The 9673-nt window shown below is 35.7% G+C and overlaps 1 pseudogene; it reads left to right on the top strand.

The window, feature by feature from the left end:
• Positions 1–296: 296 nt before the first annotated feature.
• Positions 297–1013, top strand: LOC102497343 (NADH dehydrogenase [ubiquinone] flavoprotein 2, mitochondrial-like; annotated as a pseudogene).
• The last annotated feature ends 8660 nt before the right edge of the window (positions 1014–9673 follow it).

Raw genomic sequence — 9673 nt, 5'->3', positions numbered from 1 at the left:
AGAGCAGTAAGACCCTGGTATTTGATACAAAGTGGACAAATATGGAATGTTTAATGCTAAGTGAAGCAAGCCCAACTATGAAAGACAGGCATTGTATGTCCTTACTTAATATATACTCAATGTCTGCATTCTAAGGTAGAACTTGAAAGATTGGAGGGTATAATAACAGGAAGATAATAGAAACAATGTATGAAAGGTAGGCAATAGTGGGTCAGAGAGAGGGGATCAGGGAAAAAAATTTAAAAAAACTTAACAGATACAGCAATGAGAGGGAAAAGTGAGTAGTTTGGCCTGCCATGTTCTTCACAGTCAGTGTTTGGGCCCAGGTGAATGACCTCACTGACCAGTGGGGAAGACATACAAGGAACTTGCAAAAGACAGCTGCACAAAACAGAGCTAGAGGAGCCTTATTTGTACACAGATATTCCTGAGAATAACCCCAATACTCCATTTGATTTCACACCAGAAACTATAAGAGGAGAGAGACAATTGTAAAAAAAACTATCCAGAACGGCATAAGGCAGCAGCTGTGCTGCCAGTCCTGGATTCAGCATGAAGGCAGAATGGGTGGTTACTGATCTCTGCTATAAACACAGATGTGGAAGAGTATATGAAGTGGCAACTTTTTATATAATGCGTAATAGAAAGTCAGTTGGAAACTATACCACTACTACTCCTTGCACGCTTTGGAAAACTGACAGCATACTGGAGGTCACTCAGATAAAGGTTGGAACAAAAGCTGGAGAGATTGCACCTGACAAACTCTTCACTCCAATAGAGGTGGAATGTTTAGGAGTCTGCGTCAATGCAACAATGGTTCAAATAAAGAACAACTACTATGAGGATTCGACTCCTAAAAATATTGAAGAAATTATTGATGAGCTCAAGGCTGGCAAAATGCCAAAATCTGGGGAAAGAAGGGGTGATTCTCTTGGGATGAGAATCAGTGGAGGTCTTACCTTTTGACTGAGCCACCCAAAGGACCTGGCTTTGGTGTGCAAACTGACCTTTAATTTATATTCAACTGTAAGTATGTCACTAGAAAAATAAAATATAACCTCTTGTCTACATTAAAAAAAAAGACAACAATGAAAAGTTAATTATTGTTGATCATGTAAATGGCACTATTTATAACTTGACTAATAAGTGCTGTTTTTATGCTGGGAAAAACCATTTTGTATGCTCTAAAGATGTACAGTGACTTAATGTAAATTTTAAAAAATAAAGTATTTAGGCTCACAACTAATGAGTGATAGAGCTGAAATTCAGTCTGGGAAATCTCATTCTGGAATCCAATAGACTTACGTAAGACACTGTATGATGATTGAGATATGATCCTTTTCTCTAAACAATAAATCGGATACTCTTTAAAAGTTTTTTCTGACTCTGAAAATGCATACTGATATAGACCTATATACTTAGGAATTATTAATAATTTGTGTTTAAAGAAAAAATAAACAGACACACCCAACTTTGTCTTTATTCTCATCACAGTATCAGACTTACATATTCTTTTTTTATATATGTAAGATACTAACATGGAGGTTTCATTTATTGTAGCCCACCCATTTTTAACTCAGTTATAATCAGAAAAGAGTCTCATTCTTTTAACTCCTGTATACAGATTTAAACAAGAAAAAAAGTTAAACCCAAGACCAATGTAAGTAATTTATTTATTTTGCCCACATAAATGCTAAGCGAATTCTCTCTGATTAACATTATGGTGAAGTAAATGAGCTATAGTATTAATAATTGACCTGTTTTGTTAATAGAGCATTCCAAATATATCTATAATCCTCTTAAATAAAACAAAACTCTAACTACTTATTTTCTAATCTAAAATTGTCTTTTGGAGTTCAGCTTGATCCAATGAGGTTATGGACCAAGCTCTATAATCTTAGTATTCCTGGTGACAGCAGTTAACCTGGAAACCTAATGAAAATCTCATGCAACCAGAATTTCACCTCCAATCTGAATTTTAATATCAACCTGAATATTTTCAAATAAAATTACTTTGTTTTAATGCAACACATATTAAAACTACTGAATGTAGTCTATGAAATGATTGATATGTGACATTACAGTTACATAAGGCTTGATTGATATGGTTAGGATTTCCCCAGACAGGGAATCTATATCATGAATAAGATTACTTCAAGAATATTAAAGAAATACAAAGAAAATGAGAGGCAAGTTGAGATAGGGAGGGAGGAGATGGCTTGTTCATTATGTACAACCTAAAACCACTAGAAGATAGGCTAGGTAAATATATTTCCAAACTTTAATCTGGAAATGAATTTAGCAGAAATAATTTTTCAAATAAATAACTACTTTCAAAATATAAGAATTAATTTTTTTTAAAGTTAAAGACAACTTTCTCTCTGTCTGACCAGGCTTTGCAGGCTGAGAGTTAAACCATACATTCTAAACATACATTGAGAATTGTTCTTGACCATTTGTGACAAATAAAACCATGCCAGTTTCTGGTCTTGCACTGAGTTGGGGGTCCCGATCTATGATTTGTTTAGAAATGGCTTATTTTGGGATCAGCAGATGGCATAATGATTATATCACTGGAGTCCCTCATGGGTGACCATGGTTCAATTCCCGGACTGGAGCTTGAAACTCATGCAGGGTATGTATGCGTGCATGCCCAAAATCCTGAGAGGATAATAGAAGAGAAGGGATCATGGCATGACCATCCCTTCTGGGGAGGGAGGTTTCTCTCACTTTCTGTCTTTCTGTCTCTCTGGCAAATGCATGCACCCTATAGCAAAAATCTCTCTTAAATAAATTAAAAAAAAAAGAAATGACTTATTTTTGCTATTATAAAATAGGAAACATAAGCCTTTCTTATTTATTTCTTTTTTCTTTGTGCATAAAACCACATATTGTTTTGCTACATGTTCTAGAAAGGAGAAAAAAGTGGTCCATATCTATCTTCTGTATCAGCCACACATGAAACAATAGGCCTGGGAATGGTGTCCCTACTGTAACCATAAGCTTAAATGAATCAAACGAGCTGCTGCTTTATGATACAGTGACTGGTTGGTTTAAGATTCAAATGACTGAAAGAATTTACCAAACTTACCTTTGTTTTTGCAATACTTGACACACAGTTCTTCAAACCTATCCAAGCCATTATTAAATGACATGAAAGTTGTTTACTGCTTCAAAAGGCAGCCTACCAGAATATTGCTTTTTTTCTCCTCTGAGATGCACAGTCCTTTAAATGGCACTTTCTATAAGTGCTATATTTTTTCTAATAAGAAGCAATGCTGTGATCACAGACCAACCTCACGTATTGTGACAAATCTTTGGGCCTTTGGGCTATTTATCTATTGCTGAACTTAGGTTGGCTGCTTCTCTCTCTCTGTTTCCTTCTGTGAAGCTCAACTTTGTTCACAAAATAAATGAAAATATATATTCTGCACATTTATAGGGAGAAAAAGAGGCTAAAAATGAGACAAAATAGATCCATTAGAAAAGTAAGATGAGGGTTACTTTAAGTAAATTCTGTCCATGAGGTCTTACTGAACACCTACTAGTAGAGATAAAGCTGCCTAGGCTACTACATCCCACAGTTTTGTTTCTTTTTTTCTTCTTTCTTGTTTTCTTCCTTAAGAATTCAGAGTGGGGATTGGCTGGTGGTGTGGTGATTAAGGGTGCTGGACTCCCAATGGCCGACAGCAGTTCAAGTCCCGGACCCTACAGGCTTGCTTTCTCACTTTCCCACTCTCTCTCTCATTCTATGACTCTCTGGTCAAATTAAAATAAATAAATAAAGTTAAAGAAAGTAATCCTTAAAAAAAATTCACAGAGTTTAAATAAAAATGTAAACATATAAAAGGTAATTTAGGGTGAGTTACAATGGGCTAATGCAATAAACATTTTGAATAATGATTTTTAAAAAGGCATTGTGCTTTGCACTTTGAAGGAAAACAAAGAAGTATAATATTCCAAGCATGTCTGTTCCTAGGAAATGTAGTTTCTTAACCTCTACTATTTCTTCAGTTCATTAGTCTAGTCTTCTTCCTAGTCTAGTCATGAATGTGTTGGCCTTTCCCTGTATCTACAGACTTACCACCCCTGCCTCCCCTCTCCATTACTTTCCTTTTCTTCCCAGGTCTCTATAGCTGTCATCCTAAATAATTTACCTTAATTTCCAAGTCCACAAGTACCTAGGAATTTTCTCCTAAACATTCATTATATATCTATTTTTTCTAAGAAAATAGAAGCTATTTAAAGTGTTTCTTCTTTTATTCTGTTTAATTCATAATCTCTTTTACAGTGACCCATTTTTGTCTCCTGGGTTTCATCTGTTGCCGCATTAACCAACTTATTAAAATTGGATCCATTTCTTCAGATTCTACACATGAATTCACTGCTACTTAACCGAATTCTCACCTCTTCATCAGATATTTCTTGTTCTTTAAATTAAAAAAAGAGTATATAAATATACACAGATAAACATTTATTTTCTGTCTCATACGTACCTCTTTAGAGAGTACCCCCTTAAAGAGTATCATTTTTTCCTTGCAACTCTCTTCACCGGAGTCAACACCTTAGTCAAACTGGTATCTAGAGATATCTTAAGGCTCCTCAGACAATATTTCTTAAGTAATATTTATCCTTTGAGGTCAGGCTAAATATTATTCCTCGGAGAAATTATTTAGAGCCTCCAACCCCATCTCCAGAAAAATGAATCACCTTCTCATCTATAATTCTACAATGTAATTATGCTCTGTTCATGTTCCAGAGTTATTTGTCTAAATAAGGAAACTTCAGAAGTCCACAGAAAATATTTATCAGTCTTTAAAAAGCAAAGAGTAGATCCCAAAATTTTTTGCACCAAGATAAACCTGTACTTTAATCTCATTTTTTCCACAAACAATCTGAAGTTCATTTATATACCATTCCCTCATAAAACTATGAAATCTTTGTGGATATGGGAATTGTCTCTATCGTCCTTATGCTTCAATCATCTCAGCAAAACTTGTGACACAAAATAGATGGTCAATATATATTTGCTGAAGTCAGCTGGTTTCCACCCTCAAAAGCTGATTAAATAATAATGCTTATGATACATTTATAGAACAGTAACTTAGGACTTGAGATACAGATTACAATAGCATGTCTTAAGGAATTCAAAATGTGCTTGAAGAGAATTCCCAATGTAAGAACCATCTTCTGTTGTGCAGAAAGAGAAGACTGAGCAAAAGTGAAAAAGCTCACTACTTAAAAAAACAGTATTTAACACCTAATCTAGCTGGACTTTGTACTAGAGAAGTTAATGACTCAAAAATAAGATGCAGGGTGAATAACCCTACATCAGTCAGAAATAGGCTGAAGTACAAGTGACAAAAAAAAAAAAAGGAAAGAAAGAGAAATAAAATATCACCACAACAAAATAACTATACTTCTCTCTCATATAAATAAAATCCAAAGCTATGTGTCCTACGGCTGAAATGTCTTGCTCACGTTGTTCTCTAAGCCCCTCAACTCTGCTTTCCGCCTTCTGGTCCAACTGGAGATTGAGTTTCAATTGTTCTGCATTTCACTGAGTAGAAAAGAGCAAGAAATGAAATGCTATCTGAAGGCACGTCCTGGAAATTTGAAATAACTGGTTAGAATTTGGTACGAAGGCCTTACCTAGTTGTAAATGAACCAAAACCTTCATATTTCTTATGCAGTATGTACCTTCATCTTCTCCCAAAAATAGAACTTTCTCCTCATACTTAATATTTTAGAAGATAAGTTAAGGCATAAGATTTTTTTTTTACTTGTCAGAGGATACATGTGCTTGCCAAAGAGAGAGAGAGAAAGCACCCTCCAACTGGGTGTGGACACGCCACAAACCTCTTTTTTTTAATCTATCCCATCAAGATTTTGAGTATGCATACACATGTGCCCAGTGTTTTTCAAGCCACTGGGGTCAGATTTTGAACCACAGTTGGCCACCTAGGATCTGGTTCTCTATGCACAGGATATTACATGCATAGATGTTAACAGCTGTGATATAGGACTAGTTGAAGCATTTGTATTTCTTTTTTTAAAATTTGCTGTGAGGCATGTGTGCTCATCAGGGAGAGATAGAGAGACAAAAAGTGAGAAAATACGCCCCTCCTCCATGGGGCATGGCCACACTGCCATCTCTTCTCCATTTTTCCCTCCTTTTCAGATTTTAGGCATGGACACAATCACACCTGGAGTGTATTTAATGCCAGGTCCAGGACTCGAAAGAGCAATTAGGTATTTGTGATCCAGCCCCCTTAACCACCTTGTCACTGGCTGTCTCAGTATTTGCCTTTATTTTTTCTTTTTCTTTTATTTAGAGACAGAAAGATTTTTGCTATAGGCTGTGTGTGCTTGCCAAAGAGCTAGAGAAAGCCAGAGAAAAAGAAAGTGAGAAATCAACCCTTGGGGGCGGTGGGGAATGGCCATGCAACTCCTTCTCTATTCTCCTCTTGGGATCTTGGGCACGCACACACACATGCTTGGCCTGAGTTTTAAGTCACCATGGTTGACTATGTGGGCATCCAGTGGCGTAATCATTATGCCATCTGCTGATCCCAGCATTTTCATTTTTAATGGTGAAAACAATGCAGTCAAATTGAGAAAAAAATATTTTCATAAATTGACACCTTAGAGACTTTATCGACACCTGTCGGCTTGTGTCCTTAATGTTTTGAGTAGAAATTAAGCATTCAGTTTCTATTTGCTCAGTAATTGTCACAGCTATCTCATTTAAAATAAAGGTGTTCACATAATATTCAGCTAAAGAGAATGAAGAATATCTGCTGATGTAGTTTTTATCTCTGTGATGATGTAAGTAAGAGGATATTTTTGCAGTTTTATGTGAATGGTCAGTTCAGCAAATGATACTGGAATGCACACATTTAAACCCAAGGAAAGGCTGACTACCCAGTTCTGTTTGCTGATTGATATGGTTTTGTTGAATGTAAATAAGCAAAACCATTTCTTTCAAAAGAGCTGTGAGCAATCATCCCTTATTAATCTCTGCAAGGGTTTCCTTGCCTCCATCATAAACCCAGCAGCAGAAGGTGCTAACACATAGCTCACTACCTCCCAAGTTAGCCTGGGACTGAATTCTATTCCTCTCATGCTCAAATTCTAAACCAGAAAAAGAAATTGAGTCATAATATTTTTTTTTTTAATTTTAAAAGTTACCTTTTAGTCCTAAGAGAGAGAATAAGAAATAATACTTTATTATGTATTTATGCACTTTATACAATTACAGTGCTCTCATGCTATGTGATTATACACAATACAAGTGAATGTAACTGAAAATTATAGGGAAATATAATTAATTACTATAGGACAAAAGTATTTTAATATATATATTATCTTTATATACTTTTTAAAAAAGTTTTTGTGTTGTTTTGTTTGCTACAGGGCATATGTACTCACTAGAGAGAGACAGAGTAAGAGAGAGGGAAAGTGAGAAATCACTCCTCTGGGGGATGGCCACACCATCCTTCTTCTCTCCCACTCTTCTCTCAAGGTCTGAGCATGCACAAGCACCTGCAGTAATTTTCAAGCCATGGAGTCCAGGACTCAACTTCAAAGGCACAGTCAGTCAGATGGGATCCAGCACTTTAAATTCCATGTAACCTGGTGAATCTTTATATACAATTTAATCACTTTCAAATTTAAGTATATTATGACCAAGGACGAAACAAAAAGTCATATTAACAGACTGCAATTTTTTAATAGATGTGCTAGATAAACTCAAACACATGCCTCCTAGCATTTTAAACTGCTCATGAAGATTCGGTGACAAAAAAATAAAAAATAAAATAAAATGAATAAATAAAAGCATTTATTACCAAAATTAGGACAATTTTATTTTTCAAAACTTGAAAGAATATTTTACTAACGTTAAAGATCTGCTTTAAAAAAGCATAGTGCCCAACTCATGCTTATATAGCTAACACAAAAAATGGTGGAAAATTTTTCATATTATATATCTATTTGAAATGTTCTTGATAACTTTTTATTACAAAAAATAATCAAGATATTCTTCTACATGAAAAAGAAATTTTATGACATGAACAGATCATTGTCCTCAGTCTTAACTTCATATTTTTTTTCTAACTCTAATATTTAAAGGTAAGACCTTTAAAAACAGAAGAAGGCCCCATAGCTGGAGGAAGCAGTGGGAAGGAAAAAGACAGAAAGATTAGCAAATGGGGAAAAAACCCACTGCAGGATGTGCTTTCCGCCCGCCAAATTCCTAGGGCACACCATGTAGCATTGAAAATAGTTTTGAGAGCTGCTGTGGCAAAGCTCTCACAACTGCCCAGTTTTTGCATTGAGGTGATAAAAGACGTGATCTTGTAAACACCCAGACTGAATTTATACTAATCCTTTTTTACTAATGTTATTTGAATTGGGTTTGTGAAGCTTTTCAAAAAATGTTTTAATCCTTTGGGACCAATAGACGGTTAGTCTTTATGCAGTTCAATGAGTTAATAAAGTACCATTCCCACGTCATTCACTAACTTCCATTTGCCCTGCTCAAATAGTAACCTAACCCATGACAATTCATTTTTCCCCCTCCTCTTCAGCCCTAAGATTTCAAGCCTTTCCAAATTAAATAGGTGTTAATTTCCATGGGAACAACAAGAAGAGAACAAGAAGAAAGTAGGGTAGATTTAGACACACTAATCTTTACACTCATCATCCCTGGAAGTTAAAGCACTTTAGGTGGAGACAAGGAATAAGATTATGGTAATGTCTTTGACTTGACTAATATGCACTTGTGTTCATGGTGGGAAAAACTGTAAAGATGTACAGTGATTAAATGTAAACAAGTTAAAAAAGAAAAGGATTCTTAGAAATGTATATTCAGGCTTATGCTTCATGTAGAGCCAGTCCAATAACTGCTGGTGTATAGCAGTATAAACAACAAAAAAATGTTCAACTTAAAAGTGTCTTGAGATTGAAGATTCGCAATGCTCACCATATATCAAAAATACTTGATAATTAAATCAAACAACTCTATTTTGGAACAATTTTTGTTGAGAATCAAGAGAAAATCTGAAGGAGGAGGTCCATTAGAAATGAAAGATCGGTGGACCAGCAAACAGTGTGCATAGTGATTATGTCGCTGAATTCCCACTTGTCTGACCACAAGTCTAGGACCTGGTGGCTCAAAACTCTTGCACATGTGTGTGTGGTCCCAAGATCCCAGGAGGAGAATGGAGGAGAAAGGATCATTGTGTGGCCATCCCTCCAGGGGGTGATTTCTCACCTTCCCTCTCACCGTCTCTGTCTCTCTCTCTGGCCAGTGCACACACCCTAAAGCAAAAATCTCTACCTAAAAAAGAAAAAAAAAAGAAGAAAAGAAATGAAGGATTGAGCTCCTTTACTTTTAGTTCTCCAAATTCTAATAAAGTCAAGTCAAGTTTTTGGTGGTGTTCAAATCATCGATGTGCAAGGTCAAGAACAGAAGAGATCATGAAGAGCAACAGAATTTCATAGGGTAGAATGCAGAGAAGAACAGAGGAAACTGACAGTCTGTGAAACCGGATTCTATGACGTCAATGAGGAAAATCATTTTTTTTCTTTTTTAGAGAGGTTTTTGCTATAGGGCGCGTGCGCTTGCCAGACAGACAGAGAGAGACAAAGAGACAGAAAGCAAGAAATC

The sequence above is a fragment of the Tupaia chinensis genome, unplaced genomic scaffold (assembly GCF_000334495.1).
Source record: "Tupaia chinensis unplaced genomic scaffold, TupChi_1.0 Scaffold000126_2, whole genome shotgun sequence".
In the NCBI taxonomy this organism is placed as follows: Eukaryota; Metazoa; Chordata; class Mammalia; order Scandentia; family Tupaiidae; genus Tupaia; species Tupaia belangeri.
Note: the sequence above shows the minus strand (reverse complement) of the source record. Positions and strands in the feature narration are given on the sequence as shown.